We start from the raw sequence: 14681 nt of genomic DNA on the forward strand, positions 1-14681 counted from the left end.
CCATGACCTCCTGAGGCGTCTGTTCCATTGTCCTGCTGTTCTTATAGCTAGGAAATGTTTCCTGGGATTTAATCTGAATCTTCTCTGCTGGAGTTTGCACCCATAGCCTCTTGTCCTGCCCTCTGTGGCAAGAGAACAACTTTTCTCATCTTTTTTATGGCAGCCTTTCAAGTATTTGAAGACCACGATAATGCCCCCCCCCCTTAATCTCCTCTTTTCCAAACTAAACATACTTAGGCCTTTGCTCATATGGCTTGTGTTCCATCCCTGTGATCATCTTTGTCATTCGCCTCTGGTATTGGCACCTCCTGTGACTTGCATGTGATGCCTCTGTTCATGCAACCTAAAATTGCATTTGCTTTTTTTGCAACAGGATCACATTGCTGTCTCATGTTGAGGTTTTGTTCCACCACAACTCCCAGATCCTTCTCAGCAGTGCTGCTGCCAAGCCACTTGTGCATTTGGTTTTTCTTCCCTAAGTGTAGCATCTTACATTTGTCTTTGTTGAATTTCATTTTGTTCTCTATAGCCCAGTTCTCCAAGTTATCAAGATCCCTCTGAATTTTAGCTCTATCCTCCATAATGTTGGCAAACACTCCTCCCTCCACCCAGGTTTGTGCCATCTGCAGATTTGATCAGTATGCTGTCTGGATCCTGCTCTGTACTTCTTTTTGCTTTCAGAGACAGCAGTGGCCAGTACTAAATATTTAATTCAATTTTTCTTTCCCAATCTCATAGTTTTTATGGGCTCTTTATTGCTTATAAATCAAATCCACCTTTTTCGCTGCTTTCGTTGCCCTTTGCTTGAGTTAAAATGTTACTCTAATGGCAGTTACACCTTTGTATGTTCAGTGTTTATCTTTCTATCATTCGTCAAAGGACCATCCATCTTTATTATCAGCAGGGTTGGCAGCACCACCTGTTGTTAAGGATGCCCAGCACTTCCCACCATAAGACCCTATTTTTAGTTGCTTATAACCTTGTGAAACTTTTAACAGTTTGGGCTGAAATTTTACATGCTGGGTGACTGCTTCAGGAGGATTTTTTTTTAATTTTAATTTCAATGCAAAACAGTTCAGCCAGTTCTGAGACCGAGGCTAGTGGAAAATATGCTGCTTTGCTTATGTTAAAAAAAAATGGGAACTTTTTTTGAGAAGTGGTAGTGCCCCTGATGTGTTGGAGCAGGAACTCGAAATTTGCCTGGCCTTTGTGTCAGGGAGGTGCCTTATGCCGTTACCATGAAAAATATTCCCAAGTCTTTAAAAATGATGGTGTGCACATGCTCAGCAGAGACTTGCTGGAGCTTCACAGCTAAAATGTCTGAACATCCTGTCTGCACCGAGCATGCTCCAGCCCAGGGCTGAGCAGGACTAGGCTGCTGCAGGGAGTGCTGGGTTCAGGCACCAGAACGGGAAGCAGGGAGACCATCTCTCCTGTGCTGCCAATGCCCCCCAACTCAGGCAGTGTGGGGGAGGAAGCTGCTTGATTCAAATGCAGAGGGGGAAAGAGCTGGAATGCGGGGAGGGGAGGTAGGTTGGAACAACAAGAAAGCTGGCAGGAAGGAAGGAATACGTGACCGGGATGGGGGAGGGGAGGGAAAATGGGACTGGGATTTGGGCCTGGGGCAGGGACTAGGCCTGGCTGTGCAAAGAGACTGGGATGTGTGAGCCAAGCAGGGAGACTGAGACAGCCTTAGCAAGTTGACTGGGGCTATGAGTCCAGGATGAAGAATAGGCTGTGTACTGGGGGCAGGGGATGGGGGAGAAGGATTCATAATTTTAAGGCCAGAAGGACCTTAAAAGTCTGACCTCAGAGGAGCCTGGGACTGGAAGCTGGAGAGGGAAACAGGATGGGGGGAAGTAGGACCCAGTGAGTCAGGGAGAGACTCACACTGGATAAGTAGGCAGGGGGGAAAACTGGGACTAGCTGGACAATGCGACTGGGGTGTGGAGTGGGGGGAAGGAGGTAGGGGGAGGGGAAACAGATCTGACAAGGAGCCAGGATTCAGGGGAGAACTGGGCCTGGGTAGGCAAAAAGACTGGGACAAAGATCCAGGGGGGTGAGGGGTGGAGTTTGGACAATGAGCCCAGGGCGGGAGACATGGAATGGGAGCCAGTGGGAACAAGTAGCAGCCAGGGGCAAGCAACGGGAGTCCAGGGGAAGGGAGACAGAAAGATCGGATGAGTAGCTGGGGGTGGGGTGGGGACACTTGGGCTGGGAGTAGAGGGGGAAGAGTGGGAGTGGGGGGACCCGATATGGATTGGTTACAGAGCGTGCTTATACACACCAGCCGTGTTCATCCTACAGTCCTTTAACGCTCCGCCAGGTATGGCTGAGGTTCGTTTAAATAAGGTGTTTTACAAACAGTGTCACCTAGTGGCTGAACAGCATAATACTGTTTAGCATTTCATTGCACCTGGTAAGTTCTACATTCCTACCATTTACAATATTTACACTATCTTTGAGGTTCAGAAGGATCAGTCTGTTAAGTGTCTCTGAATTATGCTGGTTTCTAATTGCAAGACTCGAATGTGTAACAACCTGGTCCTTTGGCTCTCCATTAATTGCAACGACTGATTGTGGATGGTTTGGAATCCTTGAGTGTTCCTCTGTTTCTGCATCTGCTGTCTGTAGAATTTGCTCGGTTGATTTTTCTTTCTGAGGGTACATCTATACTACCCGCCGGATCAGCAGGTAGTGTTCGATGTATCGGGGATCGATTTATCACGTCTCGTCTGGACGCAATAAATCGATCCACTAATCGACACCCGTACTCCACCTCGGCAGGAGGAGTAAGCGGAGTCAACGGGGAGCCACAGCAGTCGACTCGCCGCCGTGAGGACGGCCAGGTAAGTTGAACTAAGATACTTCGACTTCAGCTACTGTATTAGCGTAGCTGAAGTTGCGTATCTTAGTTCGAACCCCCCCGCTAGTGTAGCCCAAGCCTGAGGAACAAACTGTAGATGTCGATGGTCTCTGTTGAACTCTCCACTGTTAGTCTCGATTACCTATGAGCTGGGCGATGAATTCTTTTTCTTCATGAAGAGCTGGAGTTCCACCATTTTCTCCAACCCGTTTGACATGAACACAGTCACCAGGTTCTAGACCTGGCAGTTCTCTGGGTGACATCTCTTGTAAAAGTATTCATAAGCTCTTTTATCTGATTTAACTACTATCTTCATGTCTGGCCACTTTGGAAACAGGCTATTTTCCAAAGTTGGAACAGTAATTCTGGGTTGACATCCCATCAGGAGATGTGCTATTGGTGTTGATCTGTAACTCAGAATGGCAAAGAATGGATCTTCCTGCTGCAGGATTTTCTTGGCTATCCATACAGATTCCTCAGCCTCTCCATTTGCTTGTGAGTAATGTGGACTGCTAGTAATATGATCAAAATCATATTTTCAATGTATTTGTTTGTTCATAATTCTGCTGCAGTGAATTGTGGTCAGTTGTCCATCATCAGTAGTTGTTCTGGAATACTGACGTGAGCAAAAGTGCACTCAAGTTTCTTGATAACACTGCAACATGCTTTTGTCTTTCAAGTACGTTATTTCTATATACCTGGAAAAATAGTCCACTCTGGTAAGGCAATGATGTCCTCTGAATTCGCATAAATCTGCCACCAGTTTCTTCCAAGGTCTCTCTGATAGGGGTGTTTTGTATGCTGTATGGCTCAACGTTGAATCTTACGTTGATTTGTACTGGATCTCCTTTCAAAAGTCCAGTATCATCAACTCCTCCATTAAGTTCTTCCATTTTTCTCACTAGACTCATCACAGCTGCCACACTGTGACTGAGAAGGCTGTTGGTCTTTGAACCTTTGATCACATGCTCTCCGAATGCATAGCTTCTTTCTTCTTAAATTGTTTCTGGGGTGAACCGGCCCATGCTGTTCAGCATCCCTCCACGGCTAGTCAGAACTGCATCAGGCAACCTCAGCTCTAAGAGGGGTTGAAGGTGATTGCAAGACCCTTCTGAGATAACCTTGATGTCCGTTACTGAGTCAATTTTAAAGTCAATAGTTATATTCAGTTTCACTCTCCAGGCAGGCTCCATGTCATCACAAGTGATAGATCTCAGAAACAATGGCTCTTGATTATAATATGAGTCAAGTCCCTGACTGCTTTGGTTCGGCAAACAGCTGCCCGTATCCTTATTTGGTGCAGGTATCACACCATGAGCTCTGGTTGGACAGATATCATCTCTTGGGATATAGCTTTTTCCACACCTTGTGCACGTAGGCTGGACTTTGTCCCTCTTAGCCTTGGAGTTCTCTCTCCTGGCCTCAGGGGTTTTATGATAATGACTTTTAACACTTCTGTGTCTAGTTATAGTTTCTAAGCTAGTTTCGGGTTTTTCAGGTTTCTCAAGTTGCTCTAGGTCAGGAGGGACCAACCTGGGGCTCCGGAGCCACATGCGGCTCCTTAGAAGTTAATATGCGGCTCCTTGTACAGGCCCCAACTCTGGGGCTGGAGCTACAGGTGCCAATTTTCCAATGTGCCGGGGGGTGCTCAACCCCTGGCTCTGCCACAGGCCCTGCTCCCACTCCACCCCTTCCCGCCCCCTCCCCTGAGCCTGCTATGCCCTCGCTCCTCCACCTTCCCTCCCCCCCGCCCGAGCCTCCTGCATGCCATGAACCGCTGATCAGGAGGTGCAGGGAGAGAGGGGGAGGCGCTGATCGACGGCGCTGCCAGTAGGTAGGAGCAGGGCCGGCTCCAGACCCCAGTGCGCCAAGCGCGCGCTTGGGGCGGCATTTTGCCCGCAGGGCGGCAGGCGGCTCCGGCGGACCTTCCGCAGTCATGCCTGCGGGAGGTCCACCAGAGCCACGGGACCAGCGGACCTCCCGCAGGAATGCCTGGGGAAGCTCCACCGGACCCGCGGGATCAGCGGACCCTCCGCAGGCACGTCTGCAAGAGGTCCCCCGGAGCCACAGGACCAGCGACCGGCAGCGCGCCCCCTGGGGCATGCCGCCATGCTTGGGGCGGCCAGATTCCTAGAGCTGCCCCTGGGTAGGAGGCACTGGGAGCAGGGTTGGGGGGAAGCTGATGGTGGGCTGCTGACGTATTACTGCGCCTCTTTGGCAATGTACATTGGTAAATTCTGGCTCCTTCTCAGGCTCAGGTTGGCCATCCCTGCTCTAGGTTTTGCTGTTTCAGATAGCTCTGCTATTTGAATAGGTGTGTCAACACTGCCACCACCTGCTCTGATAGGGCTTATGGGTATGAATAACCTCTCTCTGAAAACACTCAGACCAAGGGTTCATCTACTCAGCAGCTGGGCAGGTGCTTCCTCGCATGGGTAGACAGATGCACTAGCTCTGCTTGAGCTAGCATCCTAACAACAGGCGTGGCTGTGGCAGTTAGGTTTAAGCTCAAGTCCCTTTTCCAGCCACACACAAGTCATAGAATCATAGAATCTCAGGGTTGGAAGAGACCTGAGGAGGTCATCTAGTCCAACCCCCTGCTCAAAGCAGGACCAATTCCCAACTAAATCATCCCAGCCAGGGCTTTGTCAAGCCTGACCTTAAAAACCTCTAAGAAAGGAGATTCCACCACCTCCCTAGGGATCCCATTCCAGTGCTTCACCACCCTACTAGTGAAAAAGTTTTTCCTAATATCCAACCTAAACCTCCCCCTCTGCAACTTGAGACCATTACTCCTTGTTCTGTCATCTTCTACCACTGAGAACAGTCTAGATCCATCTTCTTTGGAACCCCCTTTCAGGTAGTTGAAAGCAGCTATCAAATCCCCCCTCATTCTTCTCTTCTGCAGACTAAACAATCCCAGTTCCCTCAGCCTCTCCTCATAAGTCATGTGCTCCAGCCCCCTAATCATTTTTGTTGCCCTCCGCTGGACTCTCTCCAATTTGTCCACATCCTTCTTGTAGTGTGGGGCCCAAAACTGGACACAGTACTCCAAATGAGGCCTCACCAGTGCTGAGTAGAGGGGAATGATCACATCCCTCGATCTGCTGGAAATGCCCCTACTTATACAACCCAAAATGCCATTAGCCTTCTTGGCAACAAGGGCACACTGTTGACTCATATTCAGCTTTTCGCCCACCGTAACCCTTAGGTCCTTTTCTGCAGAACTGCTGCCCAGCCATTCGGTCCCTAGTCTGTAGCAGTGCATGGGATTCTTCCGTCCTAAGTGCAGGACTCTGCACTTGTCCTTGTTGAACCTCATCATATTTCTTTTGGCCCAATCCTCTAATTTGTCTAGGTCCCTCTGTATCCTAGCCCTACCCTCCAGCGTATCAACCACTCCTCCCAGTTTAGTGTCATCTGCAAACTTGCTAAGGGTGCAGTCCACACCATCCTCCAGATCGTTAATGAAGATATTGAATAAAACTGGCCCCAGCACCGACCCTTGGGGCACTCCACTTGATACCGGCTGCCAACTAGACATGGAACCATTGATCACTACCCGTTGAGCCCGACCGTCTAGCCAGTTTTCTATCCACCTTACCGTCCATTCATCCAGCCCATACTTCTTTAACTTGCTGGCAAGAATACTGTGGGAAACTGTATCAAAAGCTTTGCTAAAGTCCAGAAATAGCACATCCACTGCTTTCCCCTCATCCACAGAGCCGGTTATCTCATCATAGAAGGCAATTAGATTAGTCAGGCATGACTTGCCCTTGGTGAATCCATGCTGACTGTTCCTGATCACTTTCCCCTCCTTTAAGTGGTTCAGAATTGATTCCTTGAGGACCTGTTCCATGATTTTTCCAGGGACTGAGGTGAGACTGACTGGCCTGTAGTTCCCTGTATCTTCCTTCTTCCCTTTTTTAAAGATGGGCACTACATTAGCCTTTTTCCAGTCATCCGGGACCTCCCCCAATCGCCATGATTTTTCAAAGATAATGGCCAATGGCTCTGCAATCTCATCGGCCAACTCCTTTAGCACCCTCGGATGCAGCGCATCCGGCCCCATGGACTTGTGCTCATCCAGCTTTTCTAAATATTCCCGAACTAATTCTTTCCCCACAGAGAGCTGGTCACCTCCTCCCCATACCATGCTGCAGAGTGCAGCTGTCTGGGAGCTGACCTTGTCTGTGAAGACAGAGGCAAAAAAAGCATTGAGTACACTAGCTTTCTCCACATCCTCCATCACTAGGTTCCCTCCCTCATTCAGCAAGGGGCCCACACTTTCCTTGACTTTCTTCCTGTTGCTAACATACCTGAAGAAACCCTTCTTGTTACTCCTAACATCTCCGGCTAGCTGCAACTCCAAGTGTGATTTGGCCTTCCTAATTTCACACCTGCATGCCTGAGCGATACTTTTATACTCCTCCCTGGTTATTTGTCCAATCTTCCACTTCTTATAAGCTGTTTTTTTGTGTTTAAGACGAGCAAGGATTTCACTGTTGAGCCAAGCTGGTCGCCTGCCATATTTACTTTTCTTCCTACACAACGGGATGGTTTGTTCCTGCAACCTCAATAAGGTTTCTTTAAAATACAGCCAGCTCTCCTGGACTCCTTTCCCCGTCATGTTATTTTCCCAGGGGACCTTGCCCATCAGTTCCCTGAGGGAGTCGAAGTCTGCTTTTCTGAAGTCCAGGGTCTCTGTTCTACTGCTCTCCTTTCTTCCTTGTGTCAGGATCCTGAACTCGACCATCTCATGGTCACTGCCTCCCAGGTTCCCATCCACTATTGCTTCCTCTACTATTTCTTCCCTGTTTGTGAGCAGCAGGTCAAGAAGAGCTCAGGTCAGTCTGGCTCAGGCCAGAAACCCCTCTGGGCTTGGCCCTTCATACCTGGCTGGGGGGTGGGGGGGTTAAAGCGTTGGTCCCGCTGTGATGTGGGTCAAAAGCCCAGGCATTTTGCAGCGTGGACACAGCTCAAGTCCGGGTCACCAGACTCAGGTCTATAGAGTTCACCAAGACTATCCCACAATCCCTTGGGGCTGTGCTTCCCAACCCGTCCATCCCCAACCTTCCCATTTGCTTCCCAGGAACCAGATGCAATCTCCTGGGTCGGATGCAGCTGCTTAGCATTTAATCCTTCATCTCCATGCCAAGTGCTCTACTGAAAACAGTCAACTGTCATGTGTATTAGCTATGGATGGCAGTAAGAAGTGCACTTACTTACATCCAGTGCACTGATGGCTGGCCAGAGGAACTCAGCTGGATTCTGGTTAACCTCTGCTGCGAGGCGAGTAAGAAATGGTCATGTCTGCAAAGCTCTATCGGAGTGACTGGCCTCGCTAGGGATCGACCATACAGCAGCCCAATGGAGGGAGCAAATCAAGCAGGTGAAGACAGACTATCACAAGTCCAGGATGCTAACGGCACCTCTGGGAACCCCTGTTTTCCTTCCTCTTTTACAAGGAATTTGCTAGAGTTCTGGGTACTGTAGTGAGCACTGAGCCCAGAGCATTACATGACAATCTGCTGAGTGGGGATAGCACCCTTATAACCACCAGGGCCGGCTCCAGGCACCAGCGAACGAAGCAGGTGCTTGGGATGGCCAATGGGAAGGGGCAGCATGTCTGGGTTTTCCATGGCAATTCAGCGGCGGGTCCCTCTCAGACTAAAGGACCTGCTGCCGAATTGCTGCCGAGGAATGAAGCGGCGTGGTTCAGGTGCGACCGAAGTACCACCAATCGCAGCTTTTTTTTCCCCCTTCACTGCTTGGGGTGGCAAAAAAGCCTGAGCTGGCCCTGATAACCACCCAGTCATGGGCACCACCGGAGGAGAGCCAGCTGCTGGATGAAGGGCAAGAAGTGACCCTGGCGCTGAAGCCGATAACCGAAGGGGCTATGTCTCTGGAGCAGCTCCTGCACATCCTGGCTCCGTACTCAGAGGAGCTGTCTGAGGGTGGCCCTGGGGACCAGCTGGCTGCAGAACCAACACCAGAGCAAGCCCAGGAGCCAGAGACTGCTCAGTTTCTGCCACTGTGATGGTTTTTATTTAATATAGGGATGGGACGGATTTCTGGCTTATGGCTCTAAGTTATTAATACAAGCCATGGTTTTGGTGTGCGTCCTTTCCTCAGCAGAACACATGCCATTCCGCTAGTGCCACCCCCTCCCCCGACACCATGTGGGATTCAAAATGGACACACACACCCCCCCAAACAGAGGAAGAAAGTTAAACAAGCAGTGAGCCTGACCTTTTTACTAGTATCTCATCGCTTGTTATTGGCATGGGCTGGGGCTCCACAGCTGATAGCGTCACGTACCATCCCTGTCTAATACAGCCCACCTTATTCATCAGCCACACCTACACTCTCCCAGTCCACCTGTAAACTGAGTCCCCAAAAAACCTAGCTGCTATGAGTCCAAACAACACCGGAGTCTGTAGCTGGTCCATAACTAGCTTAAATGAATCCCAGTTACAGTGGAGAGTGTCAGTCTGTCTGTGTTCAGTGTTCCCATGGCTGGCAGTCAGGCAGGTCCGTGCATGGACACAGGGTGCTTTGTAAGGAGGCTGTATGTGGATCCAGGCCAAATCAGCATCTTGTTGATTTTTTGCCATGAATTTTCATCCGTTTCTGACAGGCGATGAAAGCAAACGTTTCATGAAGTAGGAACTCCAGATGGCTGGTTACATCTCTGGGCAGGGCACACTTATTAGGGTCACCTCTGTAACTCAAGAGCCCCTGCATTCCATGATATGCTGGTTGGCCACTAGATGCCTAAGTATCTCCTGAGCATAGATGGATGGCTGTCCTCCATTGGTCTGGAACAAAAGTTCACACTTACACTCAGGGACCTGCAGAATATCAGAGCTCTCCAGAGCTTGCCTGCCTGATGTGATTGAAAAACCATAGCTAATAACGAGACCGCTCATCATCCCCACCCTCCTGGAGAAAATGAGGGGGATGTGGAAATCACTTCAACTGCATTTTGTATGTGTCTCGCACCATGATGTGGGATGGCTTTCAGGGCTGCTCCAAAGGACATCAGAAGTATCCGGTGTTTTTTGATGTTAATAAAATAATGTCCATCGATAAAAAGCATTATCTTTTTACCTTGAATTACAGCAGCCCCTTTGACAGTGGAAAATGTATTTTTTTAATTGTGATCAGACAACAATGTGCTCTTCCTTTTTTCCTTTCAAAGCCCTTCCACCTCCATAGAGCAAACACGCATCCCACCTACTGTGGGCAAGAAGAAATAGTCTGAGATGAGCTGAGGGAGAGACTCTAGATAAAATGAATCAGCAGAGAGAGTTCCAGAAAGGCCAAAAGGCTAAAGATGTAAGAAGGGTGGAAAGAGACACAAAGGCTGCACAGCACAAGGAGACAATGGTGGACAGATTAATAGGGGGGAGGGATAGCTCAGTGGTTTGAGCATTGGCCTGCTAAACCCAGGTTGTGAGTGCAATCCCTGAGGGGGCCATTTCAGGATCTGGAGCAAAAATCTGTCTGAAGGTTGGTCCTGCCCTGAGCAGGGGGTTGGACTAGATACCTCCTATGGTCCCTTCCAACCCTGATATTCTATGATTTTATGGCACATGCCTGCAGGTTGAGGGAGGATGCCAGCGAGCAAGAGAAGAAACTGTATGAGTGATGACTTGTGCTCATGGCTACCAGTCTGCAGGCTCTATTGCTGCCTTCAGCTCCTGCTCCAGCCCCATCCCCTGAGTACCCTCCATGCTTTTGTGTCTGGCAGACTGTGCAGTCTTTGGACAATTCAGAGGGTGGCTGGATCATGTCATAGACAAGCAATGGTAGCACACAGACTGGACAAATGTACCCAGTGCAGTCAGCCACTCCAGTCCAGTCACAGCCTGCATATTCAAAATGCACCAGAACGGCCAAAGAGAACCAAGGGACAGAGGATATCCAGGAATAGCTCGACGTGACATTTGGAAACATGCCCTTTTCACAGTTTTTGCACTTAGTGTGTTTGTTGTGCTGTACATTTTGATGACAGCCAGTCTGCCTTTCTGCTTCTTCCAGTGGTATGTAAATAACTGGGTAAAATAAAGGGTTTGAATTTGCACACCGGGATACAAGAGCAAGTTTTATTATACGTCATGGTAAAAGTGGCACAAACTAATGAGGAATCCAGCAGTATCTTGAGTCCACTCATGGCCAGAAAGCCCTCTTCTCTTCTCAGACATTGTACAGAACACAGCAGGCCACAATAAAGTCAACTGCACTGATGACAATGGGATTGTACTTTGGGTGGCCAACCCACCCCACCATCCATGCAGTGTGGCTATACTTGTATTTTTGGCGTGCTAGCTTGATGAAAGCTGGCATATATGTGTCTGCTTGAGCTGGGAATTACACTTCCAGCTCCAGTGTAGATGTACCCTGAGTCTGGTTTATTATGGGTGAGGGAAGCTGCTTATACACTCAAACAAGGGCACTACATGAGTCTAACAGCACCCTGAGGTCTACCAGTATGGTCACAACAGGGCATTGAGCAACTCTAAATGAGAGTCAGGTATCTGTTGCAGATTAGTGGTACATTACAGGCTGTTCCTGATCTGTTCTATGCTTCACGGAATAACCATGAGACATGGAAGACCCTTTATTGTGAAGTTGGTTGTGGCCTTGTGCTCATGGAAGGGAGGCCCAGTGGTTAGGCTGTTAGCCAGCAACCTGGGTTCAGTTCCTGGCTCTGTGTGCCCGTGGGCAACTCATTTTCTATCTCTGTGAGTCAGCTGCCATGTAACCTCCCTGCCTCCCCCTGAGGTGTTGGAAGGTGCTGAGATACTACCATAGTGGGGCCGTCTGAGTCCCTGAGATAGGTAGGTGGATTGATAGAAGACCCAGCCAAGGGAAATGACATTGCCCAGTTACAAGTCAAGGCCAGTTACATGTGAGCTTTGGTCCATCTCTTGCTGGCCCCACTGAGAAGGGCGGCTCCCAAAGAGCGCCACAGATAAAATGACCAGAGCAAAGTTCTTGTTTGTAACCTTTGATTGCAGATTACAGGGAACCAGTGACATTTATCCCAATAAACCAGCAAGAACAGAGCTTGATTTCCTTCAGTAATGAGGAGGAGAGGAACAGCTAGTTCCTCTTTCACATTGACAAATTTGACATAGTGCGTCACTCTGCCCCTGAGTTACACAAACATGAATCAGTTTAAAAAAGTAACCAGGAGACCAACCAACAAATATTCAAAAATCATTATCTAGAAGGCTGACATGTGCCCAAGATGCCACGTTAGACTAACTCCGTTTTCCAGCAAAAATAATCCAGAGCTGAGCAAGAAGTAAAAAATCGAAACAACGGGATTAGCAAGCACGTTTGTGAATAAAAGTGCTTACATTGGTTCTCTACGATTTGTGGGCACATATTTTTTGTTATTCATGAATACTTGGACAACTACTGGGTATTACTGAAAACATCCCTGAACCCTGAACACTCATCAGTTTTCCCACTAATGATTATTTAGCCAAAAATTCACAATAGAGAGAGCATCATTCATCGTTCCTATTCTTTGTTCTCCTGTTTAAAATGTGTCCATCCTGTAGTCATGCAGCAGAAACAATACAATGGGACGGAAACAGCACAGTCACAAACAAATTGAATGTAACAGTGCAAGGTCATGCACTTACGGACTAACAACAAGAATTGTGCTATAAGATGGTGATTTGGAAGCGACAGAGGAGGAGAAAGACCTGGGAGTATTGGTTGATCACAGGATGACTATGAGCCACCAAAGTGATGCAGCTGTGAGAAAGGCTAATGCAGTCGCAGGAAGCATCAGGCGAGGTATTTCTAGTAGAGACAGGGAAGTGTTAGTACTGTTATACAAGACACTGGTGAGACCTCATCTGGAATTCTGTGTACAATTCTGGTCTTCCATGTTTAAGAAAGATGAATTCAAACTGGAACAGGTGCAGAGAAGGGCTGCTAGGATGACCCAAAGAATGGAGAAAACTACCTAATAAGAGGAGATTCAAAGAGCTTGTCTTGTTTAGCCTAACTGAACGAAAGCTATGGGGAGCTATGATTGCTCTCTATAAATACATCAGAGGAATAAATACCATGGAGGGAGAGGAGTTAGTCAAGTTAAGCATCAATGTTGACACAAAAACAAACGGATATAAACTGGCCATCAACAAGTTTAGGCTTGAAATTAGACGAAGGTTTCTAACCATCAGAGGAGTGAAGTTCTGGAACAGCCTTCCAAGGGGAGCAGTGAGGTCACAAAAACCTAACTGGCTTCAAGACTGAGCTTGAAAGTTTATGGAGGGGATGGTATGATAGGATTGCCTACAATGGTATGTAGCCGTTGTGAAAGTAGACTGAATTAGATTGTAAAAGTAGAATGGATTAAAGAATGCTGTATGTTCCTTTAAGCAGGAATGAGGAATGTTGAAATAAAGTTGTCAGGAAGAGAAACATTAAGGTATGGAACAATGGGTCCACTTAAGCTAATGGTGGGACATTAGCAGGAGACTGATAAGAGTTAATAAAGAAATAAGATATGTATGTCTAGCCCCAGGTAAACTTATCAGTTCTGTTCCCTTTGTTATCTTGTTAAGTTCCCGCCCTTTTTATCTGTAAACAAAGTAGTTTAAGCCTTGCATGGCACTCACACATTATCTGGATGTATTAGCAGAGCTCTTTGCTAATAAAACAGAGTGGTCTGACAAATTGTGAGGCCTGAATCTGACTTTGACTCCGTTCTGCTACAGGTAGTAGCAAATATCTCCAATGGGCGGTGATTGGATACTACATGGGGAGGTTCTGAGCTACTACAGAGAATTCTTTCCCAGGTGTCTGGCTGCTGGGTCTTGCCCACATACTCAGGGTCTAACTGATCGCCATATTTGGGGTCAGGAAGGAATTTTCCCCCAGGTCGGATTGGCAGTGCCCATGGGCGGGTTCACCTTCCTCTGCAGCATGGGGCACAGATGACTTGCAGGTTTAAACTAGGGTAAATGGTGGATTCTCTGTAACTTGAAGTTTTTAAATCATGATTTGAGGACTCCAGTAACTCAGCCAGAGGTTGGGGTCTATTGCAGGAGTGGGTGGGTGGGGTTCTGTGGCCTTTGATGTGCAGGAGGTCAGACTAAATGATCACGATGGTCCCTTCTGGCCTTAAAGTCTATGAGTAAGCAATACAATGGTACAGAAACAATACAATCACAGAGAAGAAATGCAGTGATCAACCACACAGCGGGGATGAGATTCACTCTGTGCAGAGGGCCAACACAACATTTACATACCATTCGAAGTCCTACCATGCCCAGCAAAGAGCAGCAAATCAAAGCAAACAGCGTATCAGTGTATGAACCAACCTAAGGTGAAAATGGTTTAGCCAAGCTATTATGTGATTGGAGACTATGTGCTAAGCGCTATGAGGTAGGACCTGAGTCTTTATATATGCATGTCTAGTGCTATGGGGCCCTGGTTCTGGATGGGGCCCCTGGCAGATGCTATAATGTTAATATTCAAGATGAGAGAAGGAGGGTCTAGCCACTGGTGCTATCTGACCCTTGAGGTGCTATGTCAGGTCAGTTGGACCCCCACACTGATGTCCATCACATCGCCAGCGCTTTCTCTGAGCCAGATCTGGGGCTGGTCTAAGCCATGTTGGAGGTCAGGGCTGTAGGAAGCAGCCATGTGTGTAAACTGCTATGAGATCTCTGGGTGGGCAGTGCTATGGATGCCTAAAGTATTATCATCACCGCTGGAAGTAGGATGCCAGTCTGGACCAACCAATAGTCCGGTGTGGTATGACCAATCCTATTACACCTCT

This window comes from Mauremys mutica, unplaced genomic scaffold, assembly GCF_020497125.1.
Source record: "Mauremys mutica isolate MM-2020 ecotype Southern unplaced genomic scaffold, ASM2049712v1 Super-Scaffold_100098, whole genome shotgun sequence".
In the NCBI taxonomy this organism is placed as follows: domain Eukaryota; kingdom Metazoa; phylum Chordata; order Testudines; family Geoemydidae; genus Mauremys; species Mauremys mutica.